This window comes from Staurois parvus, unplaced genomic scaffold, assembly GCF_062004578.1.
Source record: "Staurois parvus isolate SC_StPar_1 unplaced genomic scaffold, SC_StPar_1.0 ptg000430l, whole genome shotgun sequence".
In the NCBI taxonomy this organism is placed as follows: domain Eukaryota; kingdom Metazoa; phylum Chordata; class Amphibia; order Anura; family Ranidae; genus Staurois; species Staurois parvus.
The window spans coordinates 1455712-1482725 of NW_028318226.1; the positions used below are offsets into that span (position 1 = coordinate 1455712).

A 27014-nucleotide genomic window follows, 5' to 3' on the forward strand; every position below is an offset into this window, starting at 1 on the left:
CTTGTACAAATATGGTCTTCATGGAAGAGTCATCAGAAGAAAACCTCTTCTACGTCCTCACCACAAAAATCATCGTTTGAACTTTGTAAATGAACATATAGACAAGCCTGATGCATTTTGGAAACAAGTTCTGTGGACCGATGAGGTTAAAATTGAACTTTTTGGCCGGAATGAGCAAAGGTACGTTTGAAGAAGAAGGGGCACAGAATTTAATGAAAAGAACCTCTGTCCAACTGTTAAGCATGGGGTTGGATCAATCATGCTTTGGGGTTGTGTTGCAGCCAGTGGCACAGGGAACATCTCACGAGTAGAAGGAAAAATGGATTCAATAAAATTTCAGCAAATTTTGGATGGTAACTTGATGCCATCTGTGAAAAAGCTGAAGTTAAAGAGAGGATGGCTTCTACAAATGGATAATGATCCTAAACACACCTCGAAATCCACGGGGGATTACATCAAGAGGCGTAAACTGAAGGTTTTGCCATGGCCTTCACAATCTCCTGACCTCAACATAATTGAAAATCTATGGATAGACCTTAAAAGAGCAGTGCGTGACAGACAGCCCAGAAATCTCAAAGAACTGGAAGACTTTTGTAAGGAAGAATGGGCAAAGATACCTCAAACAAGAATTGAAAGACTCTTGGCTGGCTACAAAAAGCGTTTACAAGCTGTGATACTTGCCAAAGGGGGCAGTACAAGATATTAACTCTGCAGGGTGCCCAAACTTTTGCAGACGCCATTTTTTTGTTTTCTGTTATTTTGAAAATGTAAATGATGGAAATAAAATCTAACTTTTGTTGACATATTATAAGAATGTCTAATCTGTAATTTGATGCCTTTTGGAGATTTTTCCATCTTTCCTTGGCTTCTTTATGCACATTAATACAAATTTTTAGCTGGGGTGCCCAAACTTTCGATCCCCACTGTACATTCGATGAATGTCCAAAATTTCACTTGCTTTTAACGTTCAATTTTAAAATAAATGTAATTTCTGAAGGAAAACCACATATACGGTCTGAAAACTTGCTCGATTGAGAAAAGGTTTCTATTCTGTTCCTTTGAATTTTCCCATCACTGCGATTGAAAATGAACAACGATTTGTCTTCACTAATGATTAGAAAATCGAACAAACATTCTTAAAACAAACATTTTCAAAAGGAAAAATCTGCTCGTGTATGGCCAGCATAAGTGACAATAGGTGCAGGTAGCTTGAATCAAGCTACCTGCCTATGACAAGGGAGTCTGTATAGTATTATATTACAGCCTTCTCTGAAAATAACTAATCGATTATGAATAGTTAGTTGCAGCCCTAACAAAGACCCAGGGATTGTGGGATATGTACAATTCCAATTTTAAAAAGGCTGCGACACTAAAAATCTACATAAACAGAATGAAAAGACTTGCAAATCTCAAACCCATACTTAATTCACAACTTAATTTGCTTCAATGCAAAAACACCTCCCATTGACTTCAGTGCAAAAACTCCTGTCAATAGCAATCTTATGTGAACACTTATCTCCACGTGCTACGCTTTCTCATTTGTGAGTCTGGAATGCACCGCTACAAACTCACACAGGACCCGTTTTGTAATGGCACTCAAAACCCAAATGTGTGTGGGTCGCATCTGTGTGAACCACCTCAATAGGAACACATAATAACTAGCCTGTCATGTGAATCAGAGTTTGAAAACGCATCCAGACTCGCATGTGTGTGAACTAGGGAGGCTCCATTCACACCTGTGATCGTAAAATGGAGGTTCAGGTGACATTTTCAATGGCACCTAAAACGTGGGGCGGTTTTTGCCGTGACTTTCGTATGGCAAATCACATCATGTGACGCTTGTTGCCCCAAAAGTTGCCTTGCCCTAGGTGCCGAGAACCCACACTATACTAAAAAAAGAAAAAAAAAAAAAAAAAAAAAAAGGCTCCCAACTTTAGCTGGCTTCTAGATTCAAAGCACATTTCTAAAGCTCTGTCTTACAGAGCCAGTGTCACAGAAGTAAAGGGTAAAGATGGGCAGAGGTTCACCAATCTGTGAAAAGTTGTGTCTAAAAAGTGTAAAACAATTTCAAACTATTTTCTTAAACTAAAATTGCAAAGACTTTAAATATATCATTATCTACAGTACATAATATTATTGCATTCTGTTTTATGTAGATTATACACAGCATCCCAGATTTTTGGAATTAGGATTGTATTTCCTAGTATGAATTCTTTTCCATGCAACAGGCGAAGTAAGATTTCCATGTGCGATGGTAGACCTTGCGAGAGGTAGACTTTCTAGCTTTTAACAACACTGAAATAATCAGAGAAACAATAGTCTCACAAAACTAAGACTGTCTGCCCTCTGTTCAATCAAGTTGGTGTACCAGATCTGCCTGGACAGTTCAGAGCTTAAAGGATCCCCTGAATACCCTCCATATTGATCTTGTGCAGTAGGCAAGGAGGGAATGCATAGATCAGTCTGTACTGATCCAACGCGCTGCCTCTGCCAGAAAATCTCTGCATCTGGAACCAAAGCTGTTCAGTTTATTTTTTAACTTGAAGGCCAGAAGGTCCAAATTTGGCATCTCCCACCTGTGATACAGGTTCTGAAGTACTTTAAGGTGTAGGGATCATTCTCAAGGGTCCAGGCGTCGCTGGCTAAGGTAGACTGCTTGCTCACTGTTTATGCCTGGAATGTGAAGAGCAGACTTGGCAGAGTTCTGCTCAGGTTAGAATCGTTTCCACCTTTCTTGCCACAGCAGAACTTCTAGTTTCTCCGTGATTGATGTAGGTCACTGCTGGGGTATTGACCTACTGGATCCTGATTGCATTAGTCAGGGAGTCCCATGCTGCAGGGACACCCAAGTGCCTCAAAGCTCCAGAATGCCGATAGGTAGACAAGATTCCTCTGGCACCAAATCACCTGCACTAACAAGGTGTCTAGGATTTCTTCCCGGCCCACAACTCCAGAGCTGGATTACTGAGCCACTAGGCCAGATATGTCCACAGATTGAACTGATTTGTCCCCCACTGACAGTATTGCATTGAAGATGTCTGGAGTTGAACTGGAAGAGTCTGAAGCATTGTATTAAAAAAAAACAAACCCACCCTCCATGACACATATATAGTGCAACAAATTACCTATGCTCACCAAAAAATACTCAAGGCAGTATAGAATTGTTCAACATTAACAAATGTAAATCCTCTAATAATATAGCCAAGAAGTCATTTAAGTGGAAAACAGTTAAAAATATGGCTGAATTACAACATTTAAACATTACTATTATACATGATTTATATAGCGCCACCAATTTGCGCAGTGCTTTACAAAATGAAGGTAAACATTACAGTTACAACAGCACGTTAGAACTTACAGTCTAAGAGGAAGGGTTGAGTGATAAAAAAGGTAATAGCTGTGGGGGATAAGCTGATAGAGGAAATAAAAGGCAGTTTACTAGTTAGAAGCAGGATAGGCTTCTTTAAAGAAAATGGTTTTCAGGGATCCTTTAAAGATGGATAGATTAGGAGATAGCCGGACAGATTGGGGTAGGGCGATCCTACAGGATGGGAGAAACTCGGGAGAAGTCCTGGAGGCAAGACTGGGAGGAGATAATACAGGAACTAGAGAGCAGAAGGTCTTGGGGAGGATCGAAGAGAGTGTTTTGGTTGATATTTTGATACCAGGTTGGTGATGTAGCTGGGGGCAGAGTTGTGGATGAGTTTGTAAGTTGTTAGTATTTTGAATTTTATTAGTTGGGCAAGTGGAAACCAGTGGAGGGATTGGCAGAGAGGAGTAGCAGACACTGAATGATTGGAAAGATGGATGAGCTTGGCAACAGTATTCATGGACTAGATGGGGGATAGCCTATGTAAAGGTAAACCAATGAGGAGGGAGTTACAGTAGTCGAGAGATGACCAGGGAGTGAATAATGCTGACCATACATTATACAATTTTCTTGAGATTTTTGCTTTAGATTTACCAAAAACGATATATTATGAGGTCAAACCTAAACACTTTCAGTTGTATCCAATTTGGCAGGCCCTTGCACTACATAGTTGAAGATAAATCTAAAAGGAAATTGGGCAGAAATTGGACAGAAAATTGTATAGTGTATGGCCAGCTTTAGGAGCTTTATGGTACCATTGGTTAAAAATGGGCGTATGTTGCAAGCTTGAGGCGGAATGATTTGGACAGGTATTGGATGTGGTCCTGAAAGGATAGTTCAGAATCCAGAATATGACTGCCAAAAGAAGCAGCAACCTTGCTGGAGCTCGAAAAAGCAGAACATCTGTGATCTTTCATGAAAGTTAACAAAATGTAGCAATACATAGCAAACTAGTCAAATGTCTTGATGTATCCAATTGTTTCATCCACAGAAAGTATCCACAAGATATGCCGGGCATGCCACCTCATGTAGCAATGTATTGTAATAAGAAAGGTTCTTGTATTAAACTGCCTTCACAGTGGTCTCAGCCTGAAATAAGCCAAGACACACATGTAATAAAGCAAGCATGTCGTACAAATGTGTTGCTGTATCAATTAGTGCTGCTGAGCAGCTTTTGCAGTAACTCAGATGATGCCTCATGTTAGCCAGATGGGCAGTGGTACTGTATATGGGTAATCCACAAAAGAATGATTAAAAGCCACAACAATCCAGTGTAGTCCTCTGGACAGACGTAGGCCAAGGAAGGTTTGTAATCAACAGCCCTGATAGCAGGTATGCTTGCTAACTCAGGGAGCCAAGTTATTTTTGTCACCTTGAAGCGACCATAATAGGTAGCATATACAGTCAGGTCTATAAATATTGGGACATCGACACAATTCTAACATTTTTGGCTCTATACACCACCACAATGGATTTGAAATGAAGCGAACAAGATGTGCTTTAACTGCAGACTGTCGGCTTTAATTTGAGGGTATTTACATCCAAATCAGGTGAACGGTGTAGGAATTACAACAGTTTACATATGTGCCTCCCACTTGTTAAGAAACCAATAGTAATGGGACAGAATAATAATCATAAAATCAAACTTTCACTTTTTAATACTTGGTTGCAAATCCTTTGCAGTCAATTACAGCCTGAAGTCTGGAACGCATAGACATCACCAGATGCTGGGTTTCATCCCTGGTGATGCTCTGCCAGGCCTCTACTGCAACTGTCTTCAGTTCCTGCTTGTTCTTGGGGCATTTTCCCTTCAGTTTTGTCTTCAGCAAGTGAAATGCATGCTCAATCGGATTCAGGCCAGGTGATTGACTTGGCCATTGCATAACATTCCACTTCTTTCCCTTAAAAACTCTTTGGTTGCTTTTGCAGTAAGCTTTGGGTCATTGTCCATCTGCACTGTGAAGCGGCGTCCAATGAGTTCTGAAGCATTTGGATGAATATGAGCAGATAATATTGCCCGAAACACTTCAGAATTGATCCTGCTGCTTTTGTCAGCAGTCACATCAATAAATACAAGAAAACCAGTTCCATTGGCAGCCATATATGCCCACGCCATGAAACTACCACCACCATGCTTCACTGATGAGGTGGTATGCTTAGGATCATGAGCAGTTCCTTTCCTTCTCCATACTCTTCTCTTCCCATCACTCTGGTACAAGTTGATCTTGGTCTCATCTGTCCATAGGATGTTGTTCCAGAACTGTGAAGGCTTTTTTAGATGTCATTTGGCAAACTCTAATCTGGCCTTCCTGTTTATGAGGCTCACCAATGGTTTACATCTTGTGACCCCTCTGTATTCACTCTGGTGAAGTCTTCTCTTGTTGACTTTGACACACATACACCTACCTCCTGGAGAGTGTTCTTGATCTGGCCAACTGTTGTGAAGGGTGTATTCTTCACCAGGGAAAGAATTCTTTGGTCATCCACCACAGTTGTTTTCCGTGGTCTTCCCTGTCTTTTGGTGTTGCTGAGCTCACCGGGGCGTTCCTTCTTTTTAAGAATGTTCCAAACAGTTGTTTTGGCCACGCCTAATGTTTTTGCTATCTCTCTGATGGGTTTGTTTTGTTTTTTCATCCTAATGATGGCTTGCTTCACCGATAGTGACAGCTCTTTGGTTCTCATCTTGAGAGTTGACAGCAACAGATTCCAAATGCACATAGCACACTTGAAATGAACTCTGGACCTTTTATCTACTCAATGTAATTGGGATAATGAGAGAATAACACACACCTGGCCATGGAACAGCTGAGAAGCCAATTGTCCCATTACTTTTGGTCCCTTAACAAGTGGGAGGCACATATGTAAACGGTTGTAATTCCTACACCGTTCACCTGATTTGGATGCAAATACCCTCAAATTAAAGCTGACAGTCTGCAGGTAAAGCACATCTTGTTTGTTTCATTTCAAATCCATTGTGGTGGTGTATAGAGCCAAAAATGTTAGAATGGTGTCGATATCCCAATATTTATGGACCTGACTGTACCTGGGCAATAATAGGAATCAGACACCACAAATATTACAAGGCTGCTGCTCTACACAAGCCGAACAGTGTGATAATTAACAACACGCTTCATCACTCTGCAGACTACAGCTCCACAACATCTCACACAGGCATGGGGAGTGGGATCCGCTAGTAAAAAGCATGCATCTCCTTAATTTTCACTGCTCCAAGGCGGCTTCCTCAAAAGGGCATGTTTGGATGGCTCTTGAACTGTAGAGTCAAAGTCTGGAAGTGGAAAGACAGATGTTGATCTTGAGAAAAACACCAAGGGCTTGGCTGTGTCTAGGTTGAGTCCCAGGTATTCCAAGCAATGTGTTGGTTCCAGCATTGACAAGAATCCAACTGAATAAATTTATGGTTTGGACTGTCCACAACACATTTTTGGTCATTATTTGCAACGACTGTTCCCTAAGTAGGAGATCGAACACACAGTGTAAACAGTGGGCAAGCCAAACATTTGTAATACGTCCAACGGCAGTTTAAAGTGATAATAAAGACCCCCCCCCCCGCTTGCTATGAGGATACTCATGCGTGCTTTCTCCTGAGCCCGGATCTTTGGGTCCATTGGCACACAAAGCGGGGATCAGCCCTAATCCCCTTCCCTCCTCACTGGCTGTGCCTGACAGCATCAGGAGCCAATAAAAATAGTCAATGTGGATTGAGAGAGTGCCGATCTGCTTTGAAACAAAGGGTAAAATCATTCACATGAACTAAACTCAAGTGCTTCTAAAAGTCATTGCTCTGCCTGTCATCCACAATACATACCCAACTCGGACATGCAATGTTCATCTCCTTCACAGTAGTGTACTGTATGTGAACCGGCTTCCCTGCAGCGTGATGATGTCATTGAGAAAGACTCCAGGTTACACATTATGTCTAATAGACTTCGTCAGAGGCTCTGATAAAGACAGAGGAATACATCAACTATGACACTGTAGACTGCAGCCACAACATGTGAACCCGTCATTAAAAGTTAAAGTGGTTGTAAACGCAGTCATGAAATCTGAACAAAGCACATATATCAATTTGTTTTCTTTTATATGTCTACTTGTCAATTGCCAAAGCTCTGAGCGTCTTTTATTTATAGTGCTTCTTTCCTCAGTTATCAGGAGTCACTTCTGACAAGTTGTTCTGACACCATAAATAAAATGGTGATGGAGGACAGGGGTGGACTGACCATTTGGAAACTCGGTCACTGCTTGAGGGCCCAGAGTCAGTAGGGGGCCCCATGAGATGTCCCCGGTACCTTTTTCATAGGCTTTTTTGAGTTTGGGCAAGGACGCACGGGCCCCGTGATCCCAGATTGCCCGGGGGCCCCATGAGTGGTCAGTTCACCCCGAGGGAGGAGAGCTCAGCACACAACTTGAAGAGGGGATGTGTCCCTTTCCTCCATTCAGCTCTCACACACTGTACAAGAGCTCTGACTGCAGCTCCCCACCCCCTCCTCTGTGCTATTGCCAGATGCAGAAGGATTCGTTTTCTAAATTCAGCACCTCTGAAGGGATGTAAAGAGAGGGTTCCAGATAAACAAGTAAAACTTATGTAGGAGGATTTGTTTTATCTCTGTGTGTACTCTGAGGCTATTTACATCACTGGGCAATTGAAAGGATTTACACCCACTTTGAAAGAATAAGTTCACCTTTTGAACAAAAACAATGCACGTTTTTGCAGGTAAAAAAAATAAAAATGTACATTTATTTTTGGTTGAAGGAGCCTGTAAAGCATTGCACCAGTGATCCGCACATTGCTGATACCTTGCAGGTCTTCTGCAGACCTGTCAATATATCTGCCTTCCCATATGGGATGTACAGGCAAGCCGATATACTGACAGGAAGAGTCAATGAACTACCACAGCCTTCCACATTGCCATGGTAGTTAATTAAGAACTACAAGCCGACAGCTCTTTGTGAATGAATGACACAGCCGTGGCGGTGGAGCCCCGCATGGCTGCGCTGTATTTATAAAGTGACAGCTAGTACGGGGAACCTCTCACTGTACTTTTTTCACAGGGAGGGGGGCAGCGGCTGCAGCATTGGGAACATGTTAAATGTTCCACCCTAAAAACAGTTACACCTGTCCCTATTTGGGGGGCAGTATAACCCAACTGCCTAAGTAAATTCTGTGTCAGGTAAGGTTAACATTTTCACAAAAAATTAAAAAACTTACTCCAATATCCAGGCCACCACTCTGGCCCCATAATACCAGCATAGTGATCTGTACACCATACACTGCAATACACAGTCCCAGAGGACATATCCATTATAATGCTTACAATTGCAAGTGCAGCCCATGACTGTGCTCACCAATAAGAACAACCAAAGCTTTTCCCCTCACGACTGTTGCAGCCTCCTTCCTGCTCTATCCTAAACTCTCTAACCCACATCTTCAACCTCTCACTCTCCATGGGTACCTTTACCTCCCCACTCAAACATGCACTGGTTACCCCCCATCTTCAAAAACCCTCGCTGAACCTCACCTGTTTAAATACCTTAAGACCCATCTCCCTGCTCCCATTTGCCTCCAAGCTTCTCAAGCGCCTTGTTCACAACCGTATGAACTGCTACCTCACCAACAACAACCTTCTTGATCCCCGACAGTCTGGCTTCCGCCCACAACATTCCACAGAAACTGCCCTACTAAAACTCACTAATGACCTACTAACTGCTAAAACCAACAGCCATTACTCCATACTCATACTCCTTGACCTTTCCACTGCCTTTGACACAGTTGACCACCCGCTCCTCCTGAGTAAACTCCACTCCTTTGGCCATCCGTGACTCTGCTCTCTCCTGGTTCTCCTCTTTCCTTTCTCAGCGCACTTTCAGTGTCACATACAACTCCTCCGCTCCCTCTTTCTGTTGGGGTACCCCAAGGTTCTGTTCTTGGGCCCCTCCTTTTCTCTCTCTATACCTCCTCCCTGGGCCAACTGATAACCTCCCATGGCTTCCAATACCACCTCTATGCTGATGACACTCAGATCTATCTCTCCACTCCCCAGCTCACCCCCTCAATCTCCTCACATATCACAAATCTACTAAGCGACATATCAGCATGGATGTCACATCACTACCTTAAACTCAATCTTTCAAAAACTGAGCTTGTAATATTTCCTCCCCCCCGATCCCCCACTCATGACTTTACCATTAAGATCAACAGCACAACCATTAGCCCTTCCCCTCATGCCACGATGCTAGGCGTAATCCTAGACTCTGACCTCTCCTTTGGGCCCCACATCCACTCACTGGCTAAATCCTGCCACCTCAACCTCCGGAACATTTCCAAAATCTGCCCCTTCCTGACCAACGACACCACAAAACAACTTATCCACGCCTTGGTTATATCCCACCTCGATTACTGCAACTCCCTCCTCACTGATCTACTGTTACACAGGCCATCCCCCCTTCAGTCTATTATGAATGCTGCTGCTAGACTCATATACCTTACAAACCGATCAGTGACTGCTGCCCCTCTCTGCCAATCTCTTCACTGGCTTCCACTAACCCAACGTATAAAATTCAAAGTACTAACCACAGCTTACAAAGCCATCCACAACACTGCTCCTAGCTACATTGCCAGCCTCATCCACAGATGCCGCCCAAATCGCCTACTCCGCTCCTCCCAAGATATCCTCCTCTCTAGCTCCCTCATCACCTCCTCCCATGCTCGCCTCCAGGACTTCTCCAGAGCCTCTCCCATCCTCTGGAACTCCCTACCACAGCATGTCTGGTCAGCCCCCACCCTGTCTGCCTTTAGGCGATCTGTGAAAACTCACTTCTTCAGGGAACCTGCCCCACTTCCACCTAAGAACTGTACTTGAATCACCTCCACCAGATCATTTCCCGCAGCTATCACCTTTTGTATCACCTCCCCCTTCCTTTAGTTTGTAAGCTCCACGAGCAGGGCCCTCATATTCCTTCTGTACTTAAATGTATTGTAATTGTACTGTCTCCCTTATATTGTAAAGCGCAAATTGTTGGCGCTATATAAATCCTGTATAATAATAATAATATAATAATATCAGGTAATGACTTTGATGCAACTTTACACTCCGTCACTCAAGTAGAATCAAAATCGCATCCAAGTCACCCAAAGTCGCCCATCCAAAGTAGCATGCATCCAAAATCCCATCAAAGTTGTATCCAAGTCTTACCCATCCAAAATCAAATCAAAGTTGCATTGAAGTCAATACTTTCCAATTGGCGAAAAAAAAAAAAAGCGGCAAAACGCACCGCAAATCGAGCCAGAAAAACACATCAATTGAAACATGCAGGAGGTGTGAACCTAGCCTTATGGTGTCATAAAAACAAAGATCATAGGTCTTGCTATGAATAGTCTATAATTAGGCACATGTGATATGCCTGCAGCATGGAAAATGGTTTCATATTTACTGTCATTTTCTATTCCGGTGCCTACATATCCTTGGACATTTTTGCTGCCATGTTAGAACCAGGAAAGTATTTCAAAGTGGTACTCTTGGCAGTGCTAAATAAAAGGGCTCCCCCACCCCAGCAGTTGAAGACCATAATGCTCATTTTCCAGGGGATGATTTAACAGAAATTATTACTTACCTTAAAGTATAACTACAGGCAAAGTGCAGCGCTAAAATTATCATAAAAATGTCCGTTTAAATGACCCAGTAATATAATAAAATGAATTAGATATCTCATTCATTTTATATTACTGGGTCATTTAAACAGACAGTTTTATGATCATTTTAGTGCTGCGCTTTGATTTATGAGCTTTTTTAAGGTTTTATCTGGTTACCTTTTGTGCATAGCTGCTTTTACCAAGAGCACTCACTGATCTATATCCCTTTTAGAACTACAGGCAAACATTTTTTTAGTTTTAGGGAGGAGAAGAATTGCCCCCGTTAAAAGAGATTCACCTGATTTGTCCTGCTTACCATCTACCCACTACTATCACAGAGAGTGAAAGAAAATCCCAAATTTTGGGTTGTCTTTAGAACAGGAAAAGAGAAATCTTCCAGTGGGAACATTAGTTCTGGTGGCCCCAGTGATAACATGGGATTCCCTTACTTCTTGTTTTGGTTACAGCACAGGAAGTGAAGGGAAATCTCCCCATTGGGACACAGATGGGAAAAGAAAAAAAAAAAAAAAGATAGCATGCATGAAGGTAAAAAACCTTCTGCCTTTACAAGCACTTTAAATTTTGATTCATGTATGGTCTAGCTAGCTGTAATCTGTCAACTGACTTGTGTACAACCAGCCTTCTGGGTTTCTCCCAAACAATCAGTGACGCAGGCTATAGCCGGCAACACTGATCATTGTATTCTACCGGTGCAGAATAGTTCAACAGGATTCCCCCAATGGCACTGAATGTGTGAGTGGGGAAATTGGTTAATTTTTCTATTGCATTCAACCCACTGGGGCCTGCCTTTCACTAGCCAAAATAAAAAATATTTTGCCTTTAGTTCTTCTTTAAAGGATAAGTTCACCTTTGGGAACATGTTCCACTAGGGTTGAACATGTTACCATAGCCGCAGCAGCGCCCGCCGGCGCCCTCCCTCTGCAAGATAGTATGGGGAGAGGTTTTCCTCGTACTATCTGTCAGATTTGAAAACAGGGCAGCCATGTGGGGCTTCCCCCACACGGCTTCGTCACTCATTCAGAGTTCTGTGAATGAGTGCTTACAAGTCCCGGCAGCCTTAGCAGCTGTCGGCTTGTAGATTTCATTGAATTGCCATGGCGCTCAACAGGGCCTTGGCAGTTCCTTCAAGCTTCCAGTCAGAATATCTGCTTGGCAGTACATATCGTATGCCTAGCAGATATTCTGCCAGGTCTGCAGGAGACCTGCATGGCGTCAACGATCTATTGATCACTGGTGCAATGTTTTACAGGCTCCTTTGGACAAAAATAATAAATGCACATTTTTTTACCTGCAAAAAAATGTGCATTTATTATTTTTGTCCAAAAGGTGAACTTATCCTTTAACCTGTGACAGCTGGTGCTCAGGTCCCCATCTCTCAAGCACAGGAATGTGGGTAGGCGATGACCAGTCGTGACCATTAGGACTTGTTTATACTAGTGGTTGGGGGGGGGGACGACAAACACATGGCTGACCATGTTTTTACCACCCCTTAACCGTCCCCCTTTAGATGGAAATGCATCGGCCATGGGAGTACACATGCCGTGGCAGAAATTGCACCTAAACACAACCCATTCAAGTGAGCAAAGCCACTCTGCAACCGTTCCACAACAACACGCACTGTATATTGTTGTCTGGCAATTAGGCCCCATTCACACTTGAGCAATTTAGGCTGGAAGCTCCAAAACACTTGAGGAGAAAAAAAAAAAATCAATTCTTCTCAGTGGAGTTGGTTCACATCTCTACTCCATGTCACCTGAAGCCAAACACCTGAATCTCAAGTTTTGGAGCTTTTTTTTTTTAGTCGCTCAAATCAGGCAGATTTGCATGTTTTTGAACGTTTTTTTATTTCCATAGAAATGAATTGAAATGTTCAACTTGTGTTTTTCTGCTCAAATTAAGAAAAAAAAAATATTAATATATGAATAAATGTAAAATAAATACACAAAAAAAATATGTAATTAACCCTTAATCCCCTAACCCAAAAAAAAAAAAAATTATGAATAAAAACATAATAAACACCCAAACATGAACAAAAAATTATTATTTATTATTATTAATATTACGAATAGTTTGTTTTGTGTTAGGGTGATTATTTTAAGGGTTAGGGGGTTAAGGTTAGAAATTATCATTTTTTATTTAATTTTGTGTACTTATTTTACATTATTATTGTTAACACCCTAACCAAAAAAATAAATAAATAAAAAAAAAGCTGATGGAAAAGCTAAAAAACCTATGCAAATGATGCAACAAGTGATAATTTTCTCTATCAGCTAACAAAAAAATGCACATGATCAAATGTGAATCCAGCCTTAAGGGGTTAAAGCAGGCAATAGGGAAGTAATCAGGGGCGGACTGACAACTCATGGGGCCCCCAGGCAATAGGGGATCATGGGGCCCCTGTGTCTTTGCTTAAACTCAAAAAAGCCTATGAAAAAGGTACCAGGGGCATCTCATGGGGCCCCCTACTGACCCCAGGCCCTTGGGCAGTGCCCGAGTTTCCAAATGGTCAGTCCGTCCCTAGAAGTAATTCAACCCCTCCTCACGGTAGGTCTGATTCCCTCTTCAGAGCGATCCAAACGTGGATCGCTCTTCAGAGCGATCCAAACGTGGATCGCTCTTCAGAGCGATCCAAACATGGATCGCTCTTCAGAACAATACTTGTGTAAATGGGACCTTACTGCATAGACAGCGATGAAGTGGGTGGGGGGCAATGGCAAGCCCAAGGGACAGGTGGTGACCATGGAAATCTGCAGAGAGGAAGGCAGCGGGGCCATACAGTGACAGAAGTACTATTCTCTTTTACTCCCTCCCCCCCCCCTCAGTCACACTGATCCAACTTTTGAAATCGTGCAATTTAAGTCGCAGGATTTCAAAGTCAGATGTCATTCTGACTTGAAGTGCAACTTGCAAGACATCTGCTGTTTGCTAGACACATGTCTATGCAAGTCACACCTGAAGTAGTGCATGCACTACTGCAGAAAGCGGTGCGGCTCCGACCAAGTCTGAATCACACCCATATGACCGCTTTACATCCCGGTCACATCGATCCTGACTTTGAAATCACGTGACTTCTCTGTAAGTTGCACGATTTCAAAGTCGGGATGTCATTGCGATTTGCAAGACATCTGACATATGTCTATGCAAATCACACAAAAAGCAGCGCATGCTCTACTTTAGAAATAGGTGCGGCTCCGACCTGGGTCTTAATTGCAGATAATTTGGTGCGACTTGCAACTCGCAGGACACAGCAAATCGCATGGCAAGTCAATCAGGGTGTTGCCATTCACTGAAAAACCAGGTATTATAACTTCCACTTCCTGGGGGGAGTATTGTATTTTTCTTTCATCTCGGAATTAGATGGAACTACTAGAAATACGGATCCAGACTCCATAGCGCCACACTCGGTAATAACCCTAAATTATCATATGTACTAACATCCCCGACCTACAATGCAGTCAGCAAGCTACAACCATCTTCATAAACCGATCGTCACCCGCGTCCACATAGATGCGACTGTCACATGTAAACCCATCACTTCCGCCTCCCGAAGTCTCCTAGGTAGCGACGTACTGAGAGCCGTTATTTCCTGAAGAGTTTCTTCCGTAAGAGGGCGTAGCTTCGTATTGGCGCCGCTTATTGGCTCTGGGAATTAGCGCGCCAAACGATGAATTTGTAGGGGCGTGTCTGCATCCCTCAGAGCTGAGCTTGTAGTACATTACATTCTGGTGATGTCAGAGTGATGGAGGTCTATGACGTTCTCTGGGCTGTACATTATATAGAGTGCTATGTACACAATGAACCAAAACATAAAGACATGTATGAGTATATGATGGTTTAAGACGGATCTCCAAACTGCGGCCTGGGGGCTGGATGTGGCCCTTCGCTTGCCTTTGGGCACTATTGAACCCACTGATACAAGGCACTATTCCTACTGACACCAATGCTATGGAACTATTCTTCCCACTGACACCAATGACGGGGCACTATTCCTACCACTGACACCGATGTTATGGAACTATTCTTTCCACTGACAACAATGATGGGGCACTAGGCCTCCCACTGACACCAATGTTATGGAACTATTCTTCCCACTGACACCAATGTTATGGAACTATTCTTCCCACTGACACCAATGATGGGGCACTATTCCTACCACTGACACCAATTTTATGGAACTATTCCTCCCACTGACACCAATGTTATGGAACTATTCTTCCCACTGACACCAATGATGGGGCACTATTCCTACCACTGATACCGATGTTATGGAACTATTCTTCCCACTGACAACAATGATGGGGCACTATTCCTACCACTGACACCAATGTTATGGAACTATTCTTCCCACTGACAACAATGATGGGTCACTATTCCTCCCACTGACACCAATGTTATGGAACTATTCTTCCCACTGACACCAATGTTATGGAACTATTCTTCCCACTGACACCAATGATGGGGCACTATTCCTACCACAGACACCAATGTTATGGAACTATTCCTCCCACTGACACCAATGTTATGGAACTATTCTTCCCACTGACACCAATTTTATGGAACTATTCTTGCCACTGACACCAATGATGGGGTACTATTCTTTCCAATGACACCAATGATGGGACACTATTCTTACCACTGACACCAATGTTATGAAACTATTCTTCCCACTGACACCAATGATGGGACACTATTCCTCCCACTGACACCAATGCTGGGGCAATATTGTTCCCATTGACACCAATGATGGGGCATTATTCTTCCCACTGACACCAATGTTATGGAACTACTCTTCCCACTGACACCAATGATGGGGCACTATTCTTACCCCTGACACCAATGATATGGAACTACTCTTCCCACTGACACCAATGATGGGGCACTATTCCTACCACTGGCACCAATGTTATGGAACTATTCTTCCCACTGACACCAATGATGGGACACTATTCTTACCACTGACAGCAATCTTATGGAACTATTCTTCCCACTGACACCAATGATGGGACATTATTCTTCCCACTGACACCAAAGATGGGGCACTATTCCTCCCACTGACACCAATAATAGGGCACTATTCTTCCCACTGACACCAATGATGGGGCACTATTCCTACCACTGATACCGATGTTATGGCACTATTCTTCCCACTGACACCAATGATGGGGCACTATTCTTCCCACTGACACCAATGTTATGGAACTATTCTTCCCACTGACAACAATGATGGGTCACTATTCCTTCCACTGACACCAATGTTATGGAACTATTCTTCCCACCGACACCAATGTTATGGAACTATTCTTCCCACTGACACCAATGATGGGGCACTATTCCAACCACTGACACCAATGTTATGGAAGTATTCCTCCCACTGACACCAATGTTATGGAACTATTCTTCCCACTGACACCAATGATGGGGCACTATTCCTACCACTGACACCAATGTTATGGAAGTATTCCTCCCACTGACACCAATGTTATGGAACTATTCTTCCCACTGACACCAATGTTATGGAACTATTCTTCCCACTGACACCAATGATGGGGCACTATTCCTACCACTGACACCAATGTTATGGAACTATTCCTCCCACTGACACCAATGTTATGGAACTATTCTTCCAACTGACACCAATGTTATGGAACTATTCTTCCCACTGACACCAATAATGGGGCCCTATTCCTACCACTGACACCAATGATGGGGCACTATTCCTACCACTGATACCGATCTTATGGAACTATTCTTCCCACTGACAACAATGATGGGTCACTATTCCTCCCACTGACACCAATGTTATGGAACTAGTCTTCCCACTGACAACAATGATGGGACACTATTCTTATCACTGACACCAATCTTATGGAACTATTCTTCCCACTGACACCAATGATGGGACATTATTCTTCCCACTGACACCAAAGATGGGGCACTATTCCTCCCACTGACACCAATAATAGGGCACTATTCTTCCCACTGACACCGATGATGGGGCACTATTCCTACCACTGATACCGATGTTATGGAACTATTCTTCCCACTGACACCAATGATGGGGCACTATTCTTCCCACTGACACCAAAGATGGGGCACTATTCCTCCCACTGACACCAATAATAGGGCACTATTCTTCCCACTGACACCAATGATGGGGCACTATTCCTACCACTGATACCGATGTTATGGCACTATTCTTCCCACTGACACCAATGATGGGGCACTATTCTTCCCACTGACACCAATGTTATGGAACTATTCTTCCCACTGACAACAATGATGGGTCACTATTCCTTCCACTGACACCAATGTTATGGAACTATTCTTCCCACTGACACCAATGTTATGGAACTATTCTTCCCACTGACACCAATGATGGGGCACTATTCCAACCACTGATACCAATGTTATGGAAGTATTCCTCCCACTGACACCAATGTTATGGAACTATTCTTCCCACTGACACCAATGTTATGGAACTATTCTTCCCACTGACACCAATGATGGGGCACTATTCCTACCACTGACACCAATGTTATGGAAGTATTCCTCCCACTGACACCAATGTTATGGAACTATTCTTCCCACTGACACCAATGTTATGGAACTATTCTTCCCACTGACACCAATGATGGGGCACTATTCCTACCACTGACACCAATGTTATGGAACTATTCCTCCCACTGACACCAATGTTATGGAACTATTCTTCCAACTGACACCAATGTTATGGAACTATTCTTCTCACTGACACCAATAATGGGGCCCTATTAGTACCACTGACACCAATGATGGGGCACTATTCCTCCCACTGACACCAATGTTATGGAACTAGTCTTCCCACTGACAACAATGATGGGACACTATTCTTATCACTGACACCAATCTTATGGAACTATTCTTCCCACTGACACCAATGATGGGACATTATTCTTCCCACTGACACCAAAGATGGGGCACTATTCCTCCCACTGACACCAATAATAGGGCACTATTCTTCCCACTGACACCGATGATGGGGCACTATTCCTACCACTGATACCGATATTATGGAACTATTCTTCCCACTGACACCAATGATGGGGCACTATTCTTCCCACTGACACCAAAGATGGGGCACTATTCCTCCCACTGACACCAATAATAGGGCACTATTCTTCCCACTGACACCAATGATGGGGCACTATTCCTACCACTGATACCGATGTTATGGCACTATTCTTCCCACTGACACCAATGATGGGGCACTATTCTTCCCACTGACACCAATGTTATGGAACTATTCTTCCCACTGACAACAATGATGGGTCACTATTCCTTCCACTGACACCAATGTTATGGAACTATTCTTCCCACTGACACCAATGTTATGGAACTATTCTTCCCACTGACACCAATGATGGGGCACTATTCCAACCACTGATACCAATGTTATGGAAGTATTCCTCCCACTGACACCAATGTTATGGAACTATTCTTCCCACTGACACCAATGTTATGGAACTATTCTTCCCACTGACACCAATGATGGGGCACTATTCCTACCACTGACACCAATGTTATGGAAGTATTCCTCCCACTGACACCAATGTTATGGAACTATTCTTCCCACTGACACCAATGTTATGGAACTATTCTTCCCACTGACACCAATGATGGGGCACTATTCCTACCACTGACACCAATGTTATGGAACTATTCCTCCCACTGACACCAATGTTATGGAACTATTCTTCCAACTGACACCAATGTTATGGAACTATTCTTCTCACTGACACCAATAATGGGGCCCTATTAGTACCACTGACACCAATGATGGGGCACTATTCCTACCACTGATACCGATGTTCTGGAACTATTCTTCCCACTGACAAAAATGATGGGTCACTATTCCTCCCACTGACACCAATGTTATGGAACTAGTCTTCCCACTGACAACAATGATGGGACACTATTCTTATCACTGACACCAATCTTATGGAACTATTCTTCCCACTGACACCAATGATGGGACATTATTCTTCCCACTGACACCAAAGATGGGGCACTAGTCCTCCCACTGACACCAATAATAGGGCACTATTCTTCCCACTGACACCGATGATGGGGCACTATTCCTACCACTGATACCGATATTATGGAACTATTCTTCCCACTGACACCAATGATGGGGCACTATTCTTCCCACTGACACCAAAGATGGGGCACTATTCCTCCCACTGACACCAATAATAGGGCACTATTCTTCCCACTGACACCAATGATGGGGCACTATTCCTACCACTGATACCGATGTTATGGCACTATTCTTCCCACTGACACCAATGATGGGGCACTATTCTTCCCACTGACACCAATGTTATGGAACTATTCTTCCCACTGACAACAATGATGGGTCACTATTCCTTCCACTGACACCAATGTTATGGAACTATTCTTCCCACTGACACCAATGTTATGGAACTATTCTTCCCACTGACACCAATGATGGGGCACTATTCCAACCACTGACACCAATGTTATGGAAGTATTCCTCCCACTGACACCAATGTTATGGAACTATTCTTCCCACTGACACCAATGTTATGGAACTATTCTTCCCACTGACACCAATGATGGGGCACTATTCCTACCACTGACACCAATGTTATGGAAGTATTCCTCCCACTGACACCAATGTTATGGAACTATTCTTCCCACTGACACCAATGTTATGGAACTATTCTTCCCACTGACACCAATGATGGGGCACTATTCCTACCACTGACACCAATGTTATGGAACTATTCCTCCCACTGACACCAATGTTATGGAACTATTCTTCCCACTGACACCAATAATGGGGCCCTATTCCTACCACTGACACCAATGATGGGGCACTATTCCTACCACTGATACCGATCTTATGGAACTATTCTTCCCACTGACAACAATGATGGGTCACTATTCCTCCCACTGACACCAATGTTATGGAACTATTCTTCCCACTGACAACAATGATGGGTCACTATTCCTTCCACTGACACCAATGTTATGGAACTATTCTTCCCACTGACACCAATGTTATGGAACTATTCTTCCCACTGACACCAATGATGGGGCACTATTCCAACCACTGATACCAATGTTATGGAAGTATTCCTCCCACTGATACCAATGTTATGGAACTATTCTTCCCACTGACACCAATGTTATGGAACTATTCTTCCCACTGACACCAATGATGGGGCACTATTCCTACCACTGACACCAATGTTATGGAAGTATTCCTCCCACTGACACCAATGTTATGGAACTATTCTTCCCACTGACACCAATGTTATGGAACTATTCTTCCCACTGACACCAATGATGGGGCACTATTCCTACCACTGACACCAATGTTATGGAACTATTCCTCCCACTGACACCAATGTTATGGAACTATTCTTCCAACTGACACCAATGTTATGGAACTATTCTTCCCACTGACACCAATAATGGGGCCCTATTCCTACCACTGACACCAATGATGGGGCACTATTCCTACCACTGATACCGATGTTATGGAACTATTCTTTCCACTGACAACAATGATGGGTCACTATTCCTCCCACTGACACCAATGTTATGGAACTAGTCTTCCCACTGACAACAATGATGGGACACTATTCTTATCACTGACACCAATCTTATGGAACTATTCTTCCCACTGACACCAATGATGGGACATTATTCTTCCCACTGACACCAAAGATGGGGCACTATTCCTCCCACTGACACCAATAATAGGGCACTATTCTTCCCACTGACACCGATGATGGGGCACTATTCCTACCACTGATACCGATATTATGGAACTATTCTTCCCACTGACACCAATGATGGGGCACTATTCTTCCCACTGACACCAAAGATGGGGCACTATTCCTCCCACTGACACTAATAATAGGGCACTATTCTTCCCACTGACACCAATGATGGGGCACTATTCCTACCACTGATACCGATGTTATGGCACTATTCTTCCCACTGACACCAATGATGGGGCACTATTCTTCCCACTGACACCAATGTTATGGAACTATTCTTCCCACTGACAACAATGATGGGTCACTATTCCTTCCACTGACACCAATGTTATGGAACTATTCTTCCCACTGACACCAATGTTATGGAACTATTCTTCCCACTGACACCAATGATGGGGCACTATTCCAACCACTGACACCAATGTTATGGAAGTACTCCTCCCACTGACACCAATGTTATGGAACTATTCTTCCCACTGACACCAATGTTATGGAACTATTCTTCCCACTGACACCAATGATGGGGCACTATTCCTACCACTGACACCAATGTTATGGAAGTATTCCTCCCACTGACACCAATGTTATGGAACTATTCTTCCCACTGACACCAATGTTATGGAACTATTCTTCCCACTGACACCAATGATGGGGCACTATTCCTACCACTGACACCAATGTTATGGAACTATTCCTCCCACTGACACCAATGTTATGGAACTATTCTTCCAACTGACACCAATTTTATGGAACTATTCTTCCCACTGACACCAATAATGGGGCCCTATTCCTACCACTGACACCAATGATGGGGCACTATTCCTACCACTGATACCGATGTAATGGAACTATTCTTCCCACTGACAACAATGATGGGTCACTATTCCTCCCACTGACACCAATGTTATGGAACTAGTCTTCCCACTGACAACAATGATGGGACACTATTCTTATCACTGACACCAATCTTATGGAACTATTCTTCCCACTGACACCAATGATGGGACATTATTCTTCCCACTGACACCAAAGATGGGGCACTATTCCTCCCACTGACACCAATAATAGGGCACTATTCTTCCCACTGACACCGATGATGGGGCACTATTCCTACCACTGATACCGATGTTATGGAACTATTCTTCCCACTGACACCAATGATGGGGCACTATTCTTCCCACTGACACCAAAGATGGGGCACTATTCCTACCACTGACACCAATAATAGGGCACTATTCTTCCCACTGACACCAATGATGGGGCACTATTCCTACCACTAATACCGATGTTATGGCACTATTCTTCCCACTGACACCAATGATGGGGCACTATTCTTCCCACTGACACCAATGTTATGGAACTATTCTTCCCACTGACAACAATGATGGGTCACTATTCCTTCCACTGACACCAATGTTATGGAAGTATTCCTCCCACTGACACCAATGTTATGGAACTATTCTTCCCACTGACACCAATGTTATAGAACTATTCTTCCCACTGACACCAATGATGGGGCACTATTCCTACCACTGACACCAATGTTATGGAAGTATTCCTCCCACTGACACCAATGTTATGGAACTATTCTTCCCACTGACACCAATGATGGGGCACTATTCCTACCACTGACACCAATGTTATGGAACTATTCCTCCCACTGACACCAATGTTATGGAACTATTCTTCCAATTGACACCAATGTTATGGAACTATTCTTCCCACTGACACCAATAATGGGGCCCTATTCCTACCACTGACACCAATGATGGGGCACTATTCCTACCACTGATACCGATGTTATGGAACTATTCTTCCCACTGACAACAATGATGGGTCACTATTCTTATCACTGACACCAATCTTATGGAACTATTCTTCCCACTGACACCAATGATGGGACATTATTCTTCCCACTGACACCAAAGATGGGGCACTATTCCTCCCACTGACACCAATAATAGGGCACTATTCTTCCCACTGACACCGATGATGGGGCACTATTCCTACCACTGATACCGATGTTATGGAACTATTCTTCCCACTGACAACAATGATGGGTCACTATTCCTTCCACTGACACCAATGTTATGGAACTATTCTTCCCACTGACACCAATGTTATGGAACTATTCTTCCCACTGACACCAATGATAGGGCACTATTCCTACCACTGACACCAATGTTATGGAAGTATTCCTCCCACTGACACCAATTTTATGGAACTAATCTTGCCACTGACACCAATGATGGGGTACTATTCTTTCCAATGACACCAATGATGGGACACTATTCTTATCACTGACACCAATGTTATGGAACTATTCTTCCCACTGACACCAATGATGGGACACTATTCCTCCCACTGACACCAATGCTGGGGCACTATTGTTCCCATTGACACCAATGATGGGGCATTATTCTTCCCACTGACACCAATGTTATGGAACTACTCTTCCCACTGACACCAATGATGGGGCACTATTCTTACCCCTGACACCAATGATATGGAACTACTCTTCCCACTGACACCAATGATGGGGCACTATTCCTACCACTGGCACCAATGTTATGGAACTATTCTTCCCACTGACACCAATGATGGGACACTATTCTTACCACTGACACCAAAGATGGGGCACTATTCCTCCCACTGACACCAATAATAGGGCACTATTCTTCCCACTGACACCAATGATGGGGCACTATTCCTACCACTGATACCGATGTTATGGCACTATTCTTCCCACTGACACCAATGTTATGGAAGTATTCTTCCCACTGACACCAATGTTATGGAACTATTCTTCCCACAGACACCAATGTTATGGAACTATTCTTCCCACTGACACCAATGTTATGGAACTATTCTTCCCACTGACATCAATGATGGGGCACTATTCCTACCACTGACACCAATGTTATGGAAGTATTCCTCCCACTGACACCAATGTTATGGAACTATTCTTCCCACTGACACCAATGTTATGGAACTATTCTTCCCACTGACACCAATGATGGGGCACTATTCCTACCACTGACACCAATGTTATGGAACTATTCCTCCCACTGACACCAATGTTATGGAACTATTCTTCCAACTGACACCAATGTTATGGAACTATTCTTCCCACTGACACCAATGATGGGGCACTATTCCTACCACTGACACCAATGTTATGGAACTATTCCTCCCACTGACACCAATGTTATGGAACTATTCTTCCCACTGACACCAATGTTATGGAACTATTCTTCCCACTGACACCAATGATGGGGCACTATTCCTACCACTGACACCAATGTTATGGAAGTATTCCTCCCACTGACACCAATGTTATGGAACTATTCTTCCCACTGACACCAATGTTATGGAACTATTATTCCCACTGACACCAATGATGGGGCACTATTCCTACCACTGACACCAATGTTATGGAACTATTCCTCCCACTGACACCAATGTTATGGAACTATTCTTCCAACTGACACCAATGTTATGGAACTATTCTTCCCACTGACACCAATGATGGGGCCCTATTCCTACCACTGACACCAATGATGGGGCACTATTCCTACCACTGATACCGATGTTATGGAACTATTCTTCCCACTGACAACAATGATGGGTCACTATTCCTCCCACTGACACCAATGTTATGGAACTAGTCTTCCCACTGACAACAATGATGGGGTACTATTCTTTCCAATGACACCAATGATGGGACACTATTCTTACCACTGACACCAATGATGGGACACTATTCCTCCCACTAACACCAATGATGGGGCACTATTCTTCCCACTGACACCAATGATGGGGCATTATTCTTCCCACTGACACCAATGTTATGGAACTACTCTTCCCACTGACACCAATGATGGGACACTATTCTTCCCACTGACACCAATGATGGGGCATTATTCTTCCCACTGACACCAATGTTATGGAACTACTCTTCCCAGTGACACCAATGATGGGACACTATTCTTCCCACTGACACCAATGATGGGGCACTATTCCTACCACTGATACCGATGTTATGGAACTATTCTTTCCACTGACACCAATGATGGGGCAATATTCCTACCACTGACACCAATGTTATGGAACTATTCTTCCCACTGACACCAATAATGGGACACTATTCTTACCTCTGATACCAATGTTATGGAACTATTCTTTCCACTGACACCAATGATGGGCTACTATTCTTTCCACTGACACCAATGATGGGGCACTATTCCTACCACTGACACCAATGTTATGGAACTATTCTTCCCACTGACACCAATGATGGGACACTATTCTTACCACTGATACCGATGTTATGGAACTATTCTTTCTACTGACACCAATGATGGGGCACTATTCCTTTCATTGACACCAATGTTATGGAACTATTCTTCCCACTGACACCAATGATGGGACACTATTCTTCCCACTGACACCAATCTTATGGAACTATTCTTTCCACTGACACCAATGATGGGACACTATTCTTCCCATTGACACCAATGATGGGGTGCTATTCCTCCCACTGACACCAATAATGGGGCACTATTCTTCCCACTGACACCAATGATGGGGCACTATTCTTCCCACTGACACCAATGTTATGGAACTATTCTTTCCACTGACACCAATGATGGGGCACTATTCCTACCCTGATACCGATGTTATGGAACTATTCTTTCCACTGACACCAATGATGGGGCACTATTCCTCTCACTGACACCAATGTTATGGAACTATTCTTTTCACTGACACCAATGAAGGGGCACTCTTCCTACCCCTGGCACCAATGTTATGGCACTATTCTTTCCACTGACACCAATGATGGGCTACTATTCTTCCCACTGACACCAATGATGGGGTGCTATTCCTCCCACTGACACCAATAATGGGGCACTATTCTTCCCACTGACACCAATGATGGGGCACTATTCTTCCCACTGACACCAATGTTATGGAACTATTCTTCCCACTGACACCAATGATGGGGCACTATTCCTACCACTGACACCAATGTTATGGAACTAGTCTTCCCACTGACAACAATGATGGGGTACTATTCTTTCCAATGACACCAATGATGGGACACTATTCTTACCACTGACACCAATGTTATGGAACTATTCTTCCCACTGACACCAATGATGGGACACTATTCTTTCCACTGACACCAATGAAGGGGGAATATTCCTCCCACTGACACCAATGATGGGGCACTATTGTTCCCATTGACACCAATGATGAGGCAGTATTCTTCCCACTGACACCAATGATGGGGCATTATTCTTCCCACTGACACCAATGTTATGCAACTACTCTTGCCACTGACACCAATGTTATGGAACTATTCTTCCCACTGACACCAATGATGGGGCACTATTCCTACCACTGACACCAATGTTATGGAAGTATTCCTCCCACTGACACCAATGTTATGGAACTATTCTTCCCACTGACACCAATGTTATGGAACTATTTTTCCCACTGACACCAATGATGGGGCACTATTCCTACCACTGACACCAATGTTATGGAACTATTCCTCCCACTGACACCAATGTTATGGAACTATTCTTCCAACTGACACCAATGTTATGGAACTATTCTTCCCACTGACACCAATAATGGGGCCCTATTAGTACCACTGACACCAATGATGGGGCACTATTCCTACCACTGATACCGATGTTATGGAACTATTCTTCCCACTGACAACAATGATGGGTCACTATTCCTCCCACTGACACCAATGTTATGGAACTAGTCTTCCCACTGACAACAATGATGGGACACTATTCTTATCACTGACACCAATCTTATGGAACTATTCTTCCCACTGACACCAATGATGGGACATTATTCTTCCCACTGACACCAAAGATGGGGCACTATTCCTCCCACTGACACCAATAATAGGGCACTATTCTTCCCACTGACACCGATGATGGGGCACTATTCCTACCACTGATACCGATATTATGGAACTATTCTTCCCACTGACACCAATGATGGGACATTATTCTTCCCACTGACACCAAAGATGGGGCACTATTCCTCCCACTGACACCAATAATAGGGCACTATTCTTCCCACTGACACCAATGATGGGGCACTATTCCTACCACTGATACCGATGTTATGGCACTATTCTTCCCACTGACACCAATGA

The 27014-nt window shown here is 43.5% G+C and overlaps 1 protein-coding gene across 6 annotated transcripts in view; it reads right to left on the bottom strand.

Annotated features, from left to right (window-relative positions):
- Window positions 1–27014, bottom strand: part of RAD9A (RAD9 checkpoint clamp component A) — a 109216-nt gene that overhangs the window by 69183 nt on the left and 13019 nt on the right. For 3 of the 6 annotated variants that reach the window (XM_089687569.1, XM_089687568.1, XM_089687563.1), the window contains exon 1: window positions 14488–14627. The exons of 1 other annotated variant lie outside the window; for it this stretch is intronic. The gene's annotated coding sequence lies outside the window, so the exon portion shown is untranslated. Of the gene's footprint in view, window positions 1–7196; window positions 7215–14483; window positions 14628–27014 lie in introns of those variants that run through there. 2 more of the 6 variants (XM_089687564.1, XM_089687567.1) reach the window with 2 other exon arrangements.